Source organism: Amblyomma mixtum, chromosome 3 (assembly GCF_055824585.1).
Source record: "Amblyomma mixtum isolate Tamu chromosome 3, ASM5582458v1, whole genome shotgun sequence".
NCBI lineage: Eukaryota > Metazoa > Arthropoda > Arachnida > Ixodida > Ixodidae > Amblyomma > Amblyomma mixtum.
Window position 1 is genome coordinate 99,094,170 of NC_143014.1, and position 14,951 is coordinate 99,109,120.

The following is a 14,951-nucleotide window of genomic DNA, read 5'->3' on the forward strand; positions in this document are numbered from 1 at the left end:
CAGAACTGTAGAACCACATATTGTCAACTGTCCTAAAAGGCAAGGAAGGTGTGTTGCTGGGCGAGTTGGTTGGGGTACATCTTGAGAAAAACAGCACTTGCAGACAAAGGAAACGAGAAGGACACACAACTGCGCTGTTTTTTTTTGTGTCCTTCTTGTTCTGGTCCTTTGTCTGCAAGCGCTGTTTTTCTCAAGATGTCCTAAAAGGGCGGTGCACTGTGACAGCACGACGCAACAAAGAGGAATGCAGCATGGAGCGACACTTCATACTAATTTTATTGAAGAGCGCATGCCTCTATGAGTGCATCACATGCTGACAAAATGAAATCAAGCAGGGATGACGAAGAAATAAAATGATAGTGAATGCAAGGCAGGTATGAACAAGAAAATGAGTGCACTAATTTCCCAAAGATGAGAAATGTTTGCCAATTGTCAGAAGTTCTCTGTTGAGCAGTGCCAGAGAGGGCGCACTCACACAAGCAGATTCTGAGTAGGAAATGAGGGGCCTGAAATATCTCAATTTCTTAATTGTCGGGTTTAACATTCGGGAGCGGCACATGGACTATGAGGGACACCATAATGGAGGTCTCTGGATTAATTTACACCACCTGGGGCCCCTTAATGCACGCTGACTTTGCACAGCAAATGGCCATCTTTGTATTTTGCCTCCACTGAAATGTGGCCGCCATGGCCGGATCAAACCCACAGCCTTCGGGTAAGCAGTCTAAGAACGCCAGAGCCACTGAGGCGCCGTGGCGGGATGAGTTCTCCATTCCTAGGAGGAAAGTTTCGGGAAAAAGGAATGACTAGAAAAGAAATACCAGAGGCCTGTAGTGTACCCTCAATGGTGCTGCTTGATATGGGATATGATGGCACACCTTTCTCATGACCATGTGGGCTTCAAGAAAATTAGCAAATGACACTCCTCTTCCCTGCTGTGTCTTGAGCTTGCTGTGCTAAAGCACTTTGTCAGAATAGCCCACCAACTAGCTCATAACATAATCCTAATCCCTCACCTGAAATCTGCCATCTTCAGCTGGCAGGGCCTACAAATGCCAGCACAGTCAAATGCTACTTTCTGGCTGCTCTGCATCTGACACGAGTGTAGCTCCATTATAGCAACAGCATGCATGTGCTTGCACATGTGCACATGCGTTGCATGGTCAACACGTACTTGTGTACATGTTGTGGCAAGCCTCGCACTGCTCACAATGAAGCTCACAGCCACTGCACGATTTGCTAGTTCTTTCCACTGTGTGCTTGAAGTTCACCAAACTTTGTGACTTTACATGCCACTGGCCATCTCCCACTCTCTCAGTACTGGACTTAGAAAGCTCAATCCCCACTTTCTGCTTCCTAAATAGGGCAGATTTGCGGTGGTCTGCTCCTTTGACACCTGTTGTTAAGTTTTTCGGATGTGAAATTGAAGAGTACTTTGATTAATGTATCCAATCACCCATTTACCTAGCCACCAAAGTGAGAGTACTTCAGTGCCTTGTGCATTGACTCCAAGTGATTATTTGTTGTTAATCCAATGTACTGCCGATAGCAGTAAGCCCACTGACATGCCCTCTTTGCGTATGTTTTCTCAAAATTTCTGACGAAGCCAAAGGCAATTAAGCTGATGCTCTTTGGAGTGAATACCAAGTGCAGGGAGCAACTGTTGAGACTCAGTCTCATCTGTCCACTTCATCAGAGTGTGCAGCATGTCCCTTGTTGTACTCCTGCAGTCCTTGTTTGTGACTGTATTCAGGGGCGTGCTCCAGTTGTGTAGCACCTGCCAGCTGCAAAGCAGTCGACTCCTCAAGGGACCCATCACCTGCTCCCATGCACTGCCATAAACAGGGGCATCATCAGACATAAATGCCTGACATGGTATTGTGTTTTTTTCTTTGATGGCCTCGAAAAACCTCACCACAGTGCCCGTGTTCACCCTTTTTGAAATCAAGTAGGCACACGGGATACCAAAGGCATCTTGAGAAATTGTGAGCAGGGTTTCAGTTGGAATTAGTCCTTATTTATGCCATGGATGGAGTCAATGCACAGTTTCGCTGCCCCCAATTCATAAAGGAGCTCTCGTTGTGGGAACGTCATTAATGCTAGCTCAAAGTCACCATCATGACTGTTGGGGTCACCCTTCTTCCTGTAATACAACAGTGGCGACTCATTTTCTGCCCTCATTTCTTCGACCCATAATTCAACACTCTTAAAATCGTCTGGATCTCTCTGCTCTGTTTTGCCAATCCTAAACTTATCTGCAATGTTACGGAGGTCCTTAGTGGTCACAAGCTGTATCCGTGGGCTTGATCCACTTGTACCTGCTCGGATGTTGTGCACAATGGTTTTTTTTGGCACTCCTTCTGCTAACCGGCCTGAAAATGGTACAGAAAAAAACTGTTAACATCTCTGGTTCATCTGTCTACAGCCGTGTAATAAAGTGACAAATACTTCTGGTCGGATTCCTTCGTCTTCCACTTTGTTCCTTTTTACAGGTGACACACAGTTCATCTTACTTTCATTTCACTTTTGTGGCACTGCAAAGCACACGACAAAATGGTTGTTTCAAAGCCAGATGGACTTTATTTTTATGAGCTTGAGTATTTAAACTTGCATACAGCAATGCAAAACAGGGAAGTTATTTACAGCGTGTTATAAATGCAGAATATAACAGCACTGAAAATGTGGACAAGAAAAGAATAAGGACATGTGCTTCTCATCCTGTCCCATTTCATTCTGCATATTCAAAAAATGCACCGATTCGCCTGACAGCAACCTTTAAAGGAGTAGAGACACCAAATTTTTGAACGCAGTCTTTGTTTCTTTGGACTTGTGCACAAGACAATAGTGTGCACAAGTCACAATGTAGAATTCACTTACGCCAGGTGAATAATTTCTAAGTGAATATTTTTCTCATGCTGTTTCAGTTTAAACACCTGAATGACTTCTGCTAAGTCAGAGACAATTGGAGGGCATGCCAGTCATACATAAACTGAAATATAAATGCTGCTTGTTCGTTTTTTTTGTGATTTCAACTCTTGTGCAGGCTTTTGTTTTATATTAGTGGTTTTTGAGGAAAGGAAATGGTGCAGTAACTGCCTCAACCATGCCATGAAGGAAAGAAGGAGTGAAAGAAGCAAGAGAGAGAGAGGTGCTGTAGTGGAGGGCTCCGGAATAATTTCGACCGCCTGGGGATCTTTGGGCACTGACACTGCGCAGCACGTGGGCACCTCTTGCCTCCATCGAAACTCAGCTGCCGCAACCGGGTTCTAACCCGGGTACTCCAGCTTAGTAGCTGAACACTCAAACCACAGCCGTTCCTTCAAGCGTTACTGATGAAGTGCCAAAACAGCCAAATAATTATAATTAATGAAAGTTCACTGTAGACGATCTGTCTTATGAGAAGAAACATGGCCCTTATACAACCATTAGACTGGTGGTGGTGCTTTGATCAGCAACAAAATGCCTACGCTTTTGACAGGCAGCCAAAAAAAAGAGGCTAGCATCGAGTGCAACTGTCAGTCATTCAAGACACGTTTCATGGAGCTCAAGCCGACTTCTTACGGATGAAGTTCAACGTCAGCCGATTGAGCGACAGACCTAGGATAGTCAATGAAACCAGCAGAAAAACAAAAGAACAGACATTGGAGTAGTTCAGTGCTAGATGACATTCCTAATTATGTTCAGTTCGAAAGACTGGACCCCTTCCACAAAGCATCTCTAAACTAAACGGCATGAAGTTCGTACAGACTGTGCTGCATGCAATGTGCTGTGGATCAATTGTTTTTCACCCTTCGATGCGACCAAGTAGGCTCAAGTTAATTGCACTACAGTCAGATACAACTCGAGAACGAAGTGGCAGATGGCCCTTAAAGAAGACCCCCCAGTCAATGGCGTCAACTGATTTTCATCAGTTAATCCAATTAAAGCCATAACTAATCCCCTTTCATCTGCCACCCTGCTGCAATGCTACCCCTAGGATTAACCATGACATCATGAGAATCGGTCGACGCCATTGGATGGCAGGCTTCCTTTGAGGGGCATTGGCCGCTGGGTTCTTAAAGGGGTGGAGACACCAAATTTGTCGTTCGCGCGTTCTTAGTTTCAAACGTTTCTTATGGCTCCAGGAAGCATGATACACACCCAAAGATTCATATATTCACAGTGAATAATTTATTATAGCATTTTTAGGTGAACGATTTTCGGTTTCGGTTTCGGAACGCCGAGTTGTACAGTGACGTCACAGAGGGGGAAGATCAACTGCTTCGCTTGGTCACGTGGGCCCACAAAAGTTGTGACGCACTTACTGCTGCATCGTCTGCTTTCCCACACACGTGCTGACCAGCGCATGAAAACAAACTGCACGTCTAGTCCCAGCAGCTCGTATTCTGATAGATCTGATTCCAATGAGTGAGGACATCGACTTTTTTTTTTGTTCGCACGCTAATATCGCCTTCGCGGGTTCGCGTGAGGATGCGAAACACTTTGCAAAATGCCAGTAAGCATCGCTGCGCCGCTCTACCGAAGCTGCGCCCACAACCGGTGTCACACTTCGCTGCCGTGCAGCAGTACCTGAGCGCTGCTTGGGATGGTGTACAAATATCACAAGAAAAGACAAGATCGCCTTGTTATCAGAACTGCCAGCTATACTCGAGCAGCGAAAAAGCATGTCTGCTTATGTTGGGAGCTTTCGGCAACGGCACCGCTCGCGGGCGCTCCGTGCGACGAGCTCTGCTGCTGCCTGGCTGCCGTGGTCGTCGCTAGGCCTATAGCCTGTTTAGCAAGCGGCCGGCGCTTCGGAAGTCGCCTGCGCTATAATAAAAGGCCTACTTTTCACAAATAGCTGTAGTGTTAACAGAATCATCTCACAATAAAATAATAGTATGGTCAATCTCCTCGACGCCTTCGGCAGCGGAGCTAGCGGGCGCCAGGCGAGCCGGACCCCAACGTCGCGCCAGCGGCAGCTGCTAGGCGCGGTTGTGAGAAATTTGCTCATATCACAGTTGTTACCTCTACTAGCAGCTCAGTATTGGTCAACGATCCTCAAAAATGACACTTTTTTCACATTTCTTGTCCCATGGTTTATTATTTACGTCAAGAACACTCTTTAGCTCGCTTTTATGACGTCGGCAGACGGTATCCAGGCTGACCTACCGGCCGGCAGACTCGGCGTACTTCACATCCGCACAAGAAAATACAAAACAGCCATACTACCAGAAAGGATGCTTTCTAGATTCGAGATACGACAGCATGACTGTGCTAAAAGTGGATCTTTCGGCAGCGACACTGCCTGCGGCAACGCCGGCCGACGACCTGCGCGCTGGTCCCAGACTGCCCTAGTCGTCGCTAGGCCTAGCTGCTTTCGCATATCGACTCCGCAGCTGAGGGCGCTTCGGGACTGGCCAGCGCTCAGAAACGTGCTCCGCTCGGCACCCCTTTACTGTGAACTCGTCCCATAATAAAATATATGTTCGATTTCCACGACGTCTTCAGCAACAGAGCTAGCAGACGGCAGGCGAACCGCACCAGGTAGCAGCAGCAGCACAAAACCGGCTGATGAAATTTGCTTGCATCGCAGTCATCCCTTCTACCAGGAACTCGGTATTAGCCAACGATCGTCAGAAACGATGCATTTTTGATATTCATATATCCCAGGGTTTGCTATGAACGTGAACAAACAATACTATCGCGTTCTTCAGATGCCGGCGTTCGGCACGAAGACTGGCGCAGACCGCCCGGCTCCAAGGAGTGCGCCCTATGTCATCACGACGCTGCCGCTTCCCGTCGTTGTTGCCGCGAGCGGCCCACCGTTGACATCTAGCAGGCCGGACGCAGGCAACGAGCTGCAATCGGACGTTGCGACGCTGTTCGCAACGGCGCGCCGCAAACCGAGCGCGTGGCGGTTAGCAGCAAACGCGGCTCGCTGGTGCGTCGACTGCGCTCACGCGGCTGTGCCCCGCTCATCGTACGTCACTGTATTTTGGTATGACGTCACTAAAACTATAATTTTTCTACACCCCTTGTGACGTCATGGTTGATGGCGCTAGCGATGGGTCTAGATGGTGAGAGTGAGCATTTAGGTAATCTTTGGAACCGAATTAAAATATTTTTTAGACGTTTGTTGCGTCCAACACCTGGCTGTGAGTGCCCTTGCATACATAGGAATCCCATAGCAGGCTTTTTATAGCTTCAAAATTTGGTGTCTCCACCCCTTTAAGCTGTGCCCTACTGTAACTTCTTCCACCCCCTCGTTTTGTGGGACATGCCTTCTCCCACTTTACAATAGGCACTTTCGTGTTGTCCCACCTCTTTTGTGCCATAGATGCATCGCAGAAGAATAAAAAATCATTGAAATGATCACTCGAGTTAATGAGCAATATCTTCCCCCTAAAATACATTTCTATTGCACTTTCGTCTCCCATTTATGAAAGGTTGGTGGAGTGTAGGTTCTAAACGTTTTCACATTCCGGTACAGTCAACACAGCATGCACAAATGCTTTGTACAAGAGGAGTGGCTAACCTGCAAGCACTCTGGCATCATCCTGGGGCAGCCTTTGGTGGCAGGCCTCATTGAAGTGTCCGTAGTGTTTCTTTTGAAACACTACATATACCTTGCCCTCTTTCTCCATGACCTCTAGAGTAGCAAAGCAGTGTTTGCCGATTTTGCAGCTTCCTTGCCCCTTTTCCTGCCTTTGGCGCTGTTCTATAGGAAGCTCTTCATGCGAGCCGGAACGGGGGCAGTGCAGGTAGCGTTTAAAAACCCTTGGTGCACATTCCTTTTTTCCTGTTGAAGCTATAAAATGGCAGCAAGTTTTGCTTTCTTCTCCGTCTTTCCAGGCGCAAAATCCTGAAACGGAAAGATTGTAAACATAACTAAGCACTCCACATAGTATTAGTTAATTATTAGTGTGAAAGCCCAATTCCGAACGGTAAACCCCGAGCAAGATCCTGCGATGTATGTGGGTTTGTGCCAAGAGCATAGCAACGGCGACATAGCAACCACAGCCTCACAGCAGCATTGTAACATAGTTATGACACGATGCCAACATATGATGTTAAAGGGTCAGTCTACTCACCGAGATGAGTGTATAAATAATGGCATATTCTGGTAGTTGGCACCCTATAACATCAATAACGAGGGGTCTGCGCCCGGTTTAGGCAGGAATTTATATTTTATTTTGGCGTTAAAAGTCGCGTAAAAAAGCATGGTGGCGACCCCAAACGTTCATTTTGTTCAAGAAAGTGGTAGTCTTTTTTTTGTAGAAGCATAAGTGAATATACTACGTACCATTTGTATGCCCCAATGTCAGAGAAACGCACGTTTTGTTCTAGTAAACTGTAGAAGGCGTACCGCTCGCTTTTTCTGTACATCACATGAATATTTATAGTTACACGTACGCAAAATGCAGGCACATTCCCACTTTTAGTTCAGCGTATGCTAGCAGAGACGCAAAAATAAACTCAGCCTATAGTGGCGCCATCTGGTCGTCAGGACGGGAACCATTGCTGTAAACAAACCGACTCTCCACTTAAGCCTAGGAGCGGCAGAATCGTCACTATAATTATTAAAATAAAGCAAATTTATCTCTTATATGTTTTCTTATAGGCGAGATGAGACGAAGCGAAAGACAGGCGCCCCATTTATGGCCAGTGAACGCACTGAAAAAGGCAGCAACAACGAGAATTCAGTCCGAAGCGAGAGGTCCGGCTTCGACGGGCGCCGCCATGTTTGTCGCCGCGCGGCGGAAATCCAGATGGTTGCCAGATGAGACTACCATCTCATACAGATGTGTTCCCACATTAAAAAATTCTATTTTAAAATGTTCTACCGCACTCCTTGGCACCACAGCTGGCTAAACGGTAATTTGAGTAAAGAGCTATCGGTTGCCGCAAAGAAAATATGGTCGATAAAATTCAGTAGACTGACCCTTTAAGTCCATGACCACTCATGACTACAGAGAAATTTTTAAAAATTGAGGCGTGAACAAAGGTGGGCTCCATTTTGATAAAAACGTGTACACAATGATAGTACATGAATAACGGCATAAGGCATCCTTAGAAAGCCAACAGTAAAGTAACAAGACAAGGCAATGTTCATGAAATTCTGCTTTTGAACGTTTATAAAATTTCGGCAAAACTTCTCTGTAAATTTTTTGTGTATCACACTACTTTCATTTTTTTAAAAGCAAGGACAAATTAAAGTTTGTACTTTTTACATACACTAATGAAAAATGCATGTGCTATGGAGTGGGCACATATGCAGTACTCTCGCACTACTACTGGCGCTCCGCCTCTGCCAAGTGCGCATGACAATCACAGATTTAGCTTCAAATTTTTAGCCTTTCGCCTGCAGTGCAGAACTGCATTTCCCAGCTTTTTTATTGTTAAAAATTTATCAGTCATTCACTTACTGATTTTTCCTGCTACAGCGCATGGGGAACAATTTTTGGAGAAAATTAAGTTCAGGTTAAGTTATTACACGGAGTGTTACATGGAAGTATTTCAATTTTACTACACTCTGCAAAAACTCATTCCTGCACAGCAACCTTTTACATGGCCCTGTCCTTTGACCACAAATTCAGGTCAGCGCTGTTGACTTCTAAAGGCAGAACAATGCTGGTCATTCTTCCTACACACTTCTGCGTGTTGCGATTGCCATGGCTTCAGCGCTGCTAAGCCAGTGCATGCCGCGACAATGTTGTGTGTCCTGTCGAGACATTGCAGGTGCCTGCAACAAAGCATAAGCAAGGCCTGTAGCAGCGAGTCTGCTGCAAGGACCAGTTTTTTTCCTGCAGTGGCCACTTTAAATATGAAAGAGAGTGCACTGCTTGTCACTTTGCTTATGGAGGAGCTAGGACACCAAAAAAAAATTCTGCAGACACACTTAAGACTGCTTACCAGAGAGAATGCCAAAGCATTACAGTGCACAGTCATGTTATGTTGCAGAATGACGAGTCATGAGTGCAAGGCATGACTACGCAACTTTGTACAAACTCTGCACGCCTTATGTTACTAGTAAAGTGCTGAGTCATGCTACACTTCAGAATGATTAGGAGTCAAAACTATGACTACCTAAACTTTGTACAAACTATACACCTTACATTACAAATAAGTGCAAAATGACTATGACAAGTCATGGCTTTCACAGGTTATAGTACGTTACGTTTCACATTTCACTCGAATGCCCGCAAAGGCTACCTCTGCAGATCTGTTGCACTAGACTAAGCCCATTGAAATCTTCATGGTTCCTTTAAAAAACGTGCATGTCATCGTTAAGTTTTTGTGCACAAAACCACGTGCAAGTTTCCCCAGGTGAGTGTAAGCCCGTAAATAAAAAAGAACGCGCTTTGTGTTTACAAACTTAAAATGTGCGCACTCGAAAAGTCAATAAACTGCAACTTTTCAATCGGTAATCTAAGCGCGCGACTGCATCACGCTTTGGCCCTTTATTGCTTTGATCACTGCGTGCGTGCATGCAATAGTATAGACTTCGTTTCTTACCTTTATTAGAGTCGAAGACTAGATTCTCCACCTCTTCCTCGAAGTTGTGAAGAACGGCCGCGCCTTACTACATGTTGTTGTTGTGACTGGGAGAAGGATGAAAAGGAAATTGCATAGGCCTGCCTACTGGCTGGAGCCGAGCCACCACCGCTGCCGCGTGCAGATAGAGGAGAGTGTAGAGGCGGGGACACATGTCAGGCGGGCGCTCCGAATCCGGTCCGGCTCGCCGCGTCCGGCGGCGCCGCTCCGGCCAGCCGGCGACCGCCGGACGCGTCAAACCGCGTAGATATGTCCGGTGCACCGCGTCCGGCGAATGTCCGGCACGCCGCTCCGGCGGGCAGTGGCAGCCAATGCGAGCGCGCAGAGCGCCAACGTCACGATGACGTCGAGTTCGCGACGTCACAGGTGAGCACGACAGAGGTACCGTGGTGAGCGGTGTGTCGGCTGCTCAATTGTACGGTTAGTTTGACAGCGCTGTTTTCACCGAATACCATGTCTTCGTTCAAACAGTCCCGGATTTGGGAGAACGAACAAGGGGTGCCTAGTGTAGCACCTTTTTTGAGCGCTGGCCAGTCCCGAAGAGCCCGCGGCTGCGGCGTCGATACGAAACCACTAGGCCTAGCGACGACTAGGGCAGTCGGGGACTAGCGCGCAGTTCGTCGCCCGGCGTTGCCGCAGGCGATGTCGTTGCCGAAAGCTCCACTCTAGCACAGGCATGCTGTCGTTGCTCGAATCTAGGAAGCATCCTTTCTGGTAGCATGGCTGTTCTGTATTTTCTTGTGCGAACGTGAAGTAAGCCGAGCCTGCCGGTCGACCAGCCTGGATCGCGTCTGCTGGCGTCATAAAAACGAGCTAATGAGTGTTCTTGACGTAAATAATAAACCCTGGGATAGAGAAATGAGAAAATCATATAATTTTCTGGTTCATTGGCCAATACCAAGTTGCTGGTAAAAGTAACAACTGTGGTACGAGCGAATTAGTTGCGAGAACCGCCTCGCAGCTGCCGCTAGCTGGCCCGACGCTGGGGTCCGGCTCGACTGGCGCCCGCTAGCCGCTGCTGAAGGCGCCACGGAAACTGACCATACTATTATTTTATTGTGTGATGATGCTGTTGACAGCAAAGCGGAGTGAAGAATAGGCCTTGAATTATAGCGCAGGCGACTTCCGAAGCGCCGGCCCCTGCCGCTTCGATGCGGAGCAGGCTATAGGCCTAGCGACGACCACGGCAGACAGGCAGCAGCAGAGCTCGTCGCCCGGAGCGCCCGCGAGCGGTGCCGTTGCCGAAAGCTCGCAACATAAGCAGGCATGCTTTGTCGCCGCTCGAGTATAGCATGCAGTCTTTCTGATAACAAGGCGATGCCGTCTTTTCTTGCAATATTTGTACACCAAGCCAAGCAGCGCTCAGGCACCGCTGCGCGGCGGCGAAGTGCGACGCCGGTTGTGGGCGGAGCTTGGGTTGAGCGGCGCAGCGATGCTCACCGCTCCTTGTGTGTCCCTGCTTGCTGTGGTGCGGCAGTTCGGAAGCGGCGACCGGAGCGGCGCGCCGGACGCGTTGCCGGACATGTGTTCCCTGCTTAGTGCCGGAGCTCCTATTTCGCTGGCGGGCCTGTCTAAACCAGCGCTGCGCGCCCGCCGGCGCTCAAAGCAGGCCCAGACTTTCTCGGACAAGTCGCGACATGCAGCGTGACTCATCCCGCCGGCGCGGCGCCGACACGGACCCTTCCTCCTGTCCTCCTCTCCGTCGGTGCGAACTCCTCAGACGCTCGCCGGCTCTCGACCATTGGACCAATTTGAACGGTGGCCAGTGATTGGAGGATTTGAACGGCTGGCTGCCGTAACCGTTACCAGCGGCTATAAAAACGGAGCCGCGCTGAACCCGAGCAGCAGACGGGCAGCAGAAGAGCCATCACGCCGGAGCTACGCTCGCCGCCGGGGCCGCCCTTCTTCTGTGTGCCTGCCCGTGGTGCTCTTGACTCTTGTATCATGTAAAAGCCCTTGTACATACTGTACATAAACGTCCTTTTACTCACCGTCGCCTCGACCGTTTCCTGGCTCGGACTCTCAGTCCCAACAAGAGATCAGAGGAAAGAGAAAAAGAAAAGACGCGTCGCAGCAACAACCGCGTCCTTCCCCATGAATATCCTTGATGGGTGTTTTTAAATTACTAGTATTGAAGAACGCCTTGTCGCAAACCGCTGAAGCAACGCCATCGCACGTGTCCGTCTCCATCGAGGCAAAAAAATAAAAAACAAGCGAGCAAGAAATGCACCTTGGGATACCTTGGGATATTGAGCAAGGATTTTCACGAAGAGTTGAGATTTTCCCTGTCGGTTGAAGCGCAGTGTTCCCCAAAAATCCCCACAGAGTGACGTAGAGTAGAGCAGTGACGTCTGTTCTCGGTTGGCCAATCGCAACGAGGATCACCTTCCTCTGATTACGCCCTCCGAGTTGCCTGCGTCCGGCCTGCTAGATGTCAACGGCGGGCCGCTCGCGGCAACAACGACGGGAAGCGGCAGCCAATGCGAGCGCGGAGAGCGGCAGCGTCATGATGACACCCCTTGGAGCCGGGCGGCCTGCGCCAGTCTTCGTGCCGAACGCCGGCATCTGAAGAACGCGATAGTATTGTTTGTTCACGTGCGTAGCAAACCCTGGGATATATGAATATCAAAAATGCATCGTTTCTGACGATCGTTGGCAAATACCTAGTTCCTGGTAGAAGTGATGACTGCGATGCAAGCAAATTTCATCCCATAGCCGTTTTTGTGCTGCTGCTACCTGGTGCGGTTCGCCTGCCGTCTGTTGCTGAAGACGTCGTGGAAATCGAACATGTCTTTTATTATGGGACGAGGTCACAGTAAAGGGTGCCGAGCGGAGCACGTTTCTGAGCGCTGGCCAGTCCCGAAGCGCCCTCAGCTGCGGAGTCGATGCGAAAGCAGCTAGGCCTAGCGACGACTAGGGCAGTCTGGGACCAGCGCGCAGGTCGTCGGCCGGCGTTGCCGCAGGCAGTGTCGCTACCGAAAGATCCACTTTTAACACAGTCATGCTGTCGTATCTCGAATCTAGAAAGCATCCTTTCTGGTAGCATAGCTGTTTTGGATTTTCTTGTGCGGACGTGAAGTACGCCGAGTCTGCCGGCCGGTAGGTCAGCCTGGATACCGTCTGCCGACGTCATAAAAGAGAGCTAAAGAGTGTTCTTGACGTAAATAATAAACCATGGGACAAGAAATGTAAAAAAAGTGTCATTTTTGAGGATCGCTGACCAATACTGAGCTGCTGGTAGAGGTAACAACTGTGATATGAGCAAATTTCTTGCCACAACCGCGCCTAGCAGCTGCCGCGGCGCGACGTTGGGGTCCGGCTCGCCTGGCGCCCACTAGGTCCGCTGCCGAAGGCGTCGAGGAGATTGACCATTATTTTATTGTGAGATGATTCTGTTAACACTACAGCTATTTGTGAAAAGTAGGCCTTTTATTATAGCGCAGGCGACTTCCGAAGTGCCGGCCGCTTGCTAAACAGGCTATAGACCTCCTTCACCCCGCGACGTCACGAAGATGCGGTGGCGCTGTTGTCAGTAGCGACTTTCGCGCGGTAGGCAAAACTGGTTCCGCCTGCCCGTGCCTACCGCAGCTGCCGCAGCTACCGGCGGCTGCATCATGCCTGCGCACTGCAGAAGCAGCATGTACTGACCAGCTGCGTCACTGTTGAATCCGCGTAGTAGCATAAAACAGAAAACAGATTTTTCTCGCAAATAAATACCGCATTAGGAAATGGGTCGCGGTAGTAAAAGCGCGAAGTCTGGGTGTCGACCGGCGCCGCCAACGTACTTCATAGCCGGGAAATTGCCGCGCTCATTCACCTGAACAGCAGCAACGTATGCTTAAAACTGCGGAAGGAAAAAAATGAAGTAGCTGAGCTCGTATTTATCACCCTGAGCTGGTATGCACGGGCGCCGGCAGGGTCACTCACCACCAAGGAGTTATTTATTTGGTTGATAGAACAGCATGTTTTAACGTGTGTAGAAGTTATACGAACTTATAATCGCGCGTTTTAGGGCATTTAAAATATATTTAAAACGATTACTCAACATGACCGGCATAATTATTTGATTCTAGTAAAAATAAGTCTGGTAAGTCGTGAAAATCTTGCGCGGTCACGCTGGCATGCTTCGAACAGCGTACTTTAAGTGTGCTAAAAGCCACATGCTTTTCATTGCACCATGCATGGTTCATAATCTGCTTCATGAAGTAGTACATGATCGCGAAGCCTGTTTGGAAAGAAGCAGCCGCAGGCGGCCTACCAACAGAGGCACGTAGCGAGATTGACAGTGGATGAGGCAATGAAAAGTTTTTTCTTTATTGATCCATGATGTATGAAACCAAATTCGGTGCAAATATGACACTGATCTGGTAATTTCATTAATGCGTTTTATTTTCAGTTATACCTGGCACAGTTCTTCGGTAATTGTAATTAACACCTTCTTCAAGTCACCCCGGGTCTTGAATAATGAAGTAGAAAGTGCGAAAATTTTTTTATGCCAGCATGTCCCCAAAGCCCTGTTCTCTATGATGGCGGTATTACTTCTTTTTTTTTTTAGATTATCAGTACTTATGTTTGCATAGTCACATGAAAACTTTTGTTATCAAAATAACTGACATACTACTGCTCCTGTAGAAAAAGATCGCGAGATTTATTGCACTCCTCAGCGTCTATGGAATCGTTCGCGACAAATAGAATCAATCCACTTCCATTATTTACAAATTTACGAAGGGGTGTGTGATGCCGATCACTGAAAATGTGGTAGATCAAAAAACAAACCTTTAAGTTTACTCCCTTGTTTATGGCTTCTTCGCTTTCGCTTTGGTCAAAGAAATGCGGCACTGAAATCAACGAAACCTCTGATCCCTCTTCTCCGTAGTGATGCTACCATTGTGGCGCTCCGTCGTCAGAAATCCGCAGAATTCGCGACGTGCCAGGACCATCAGAAACCCCATTACCTCACAATTTTTTACGAACACAGATCTAAATACCGTAATTTTATGAATTTCTACTGAATATCTTGCTATATTTTTTCGTCACCAAACCGAAGACCCAGGGCTAGGAAAGAATATAATTTCAGGAATTCAAACTTTTCACCAAATCGACCAGTTTAAGAAGGGAAGTCGGCCTGGCTGGTGCCTGATCTGACGGCTAAAAAGATCGGGACACGATCGACGCTGTCCCCAGTTTTCGCACTGCGCGACACGTATCAACAGACGGTGAGCGCACGTCGGCTCTGCCGAAAAAACGCCAGTGCTTCCCTCAACACTGTCCCAAGGTAAAATCATTCTGGCTAGTGCCGAGTGTCAAAAACTTATTTTCTATTCAATGCCTACGGTAGAAACCAACGGCAGAAACGCTTTCTAGCCATAATACAATACACCGCAGCGAAATACGCCGCACATGGCCAACGCGAG

The 14,951-nt window shown here is 48.2% G+C and overlaps 1 long non-coding RNA gene across 1 annotated transcript; it reads right to left on the reverse strand.

Annotated features, from left to right (window-relative positions):
* Positions 1 to 36: 36 nt before the first annotated feature.
* LOC149351123 (uncharacterized) lies at positions 37 to 9,589 on the reverse strand. The gene is made up of 3 exons (XR_016290528.1): positions 9,499 to 9,589; positions 6,518 to 6,844; positions 37 to 2,372 (listed from the first exon to the last, which is right to left on the reverse strand). It is a non-coding gene; the product is annotated as an uncharacterized LOC149351123 (long non-coding RNA).
* Between the last annotated feature and the right edge of the window lie 5,362 nt (positions 9,590 to 14,951).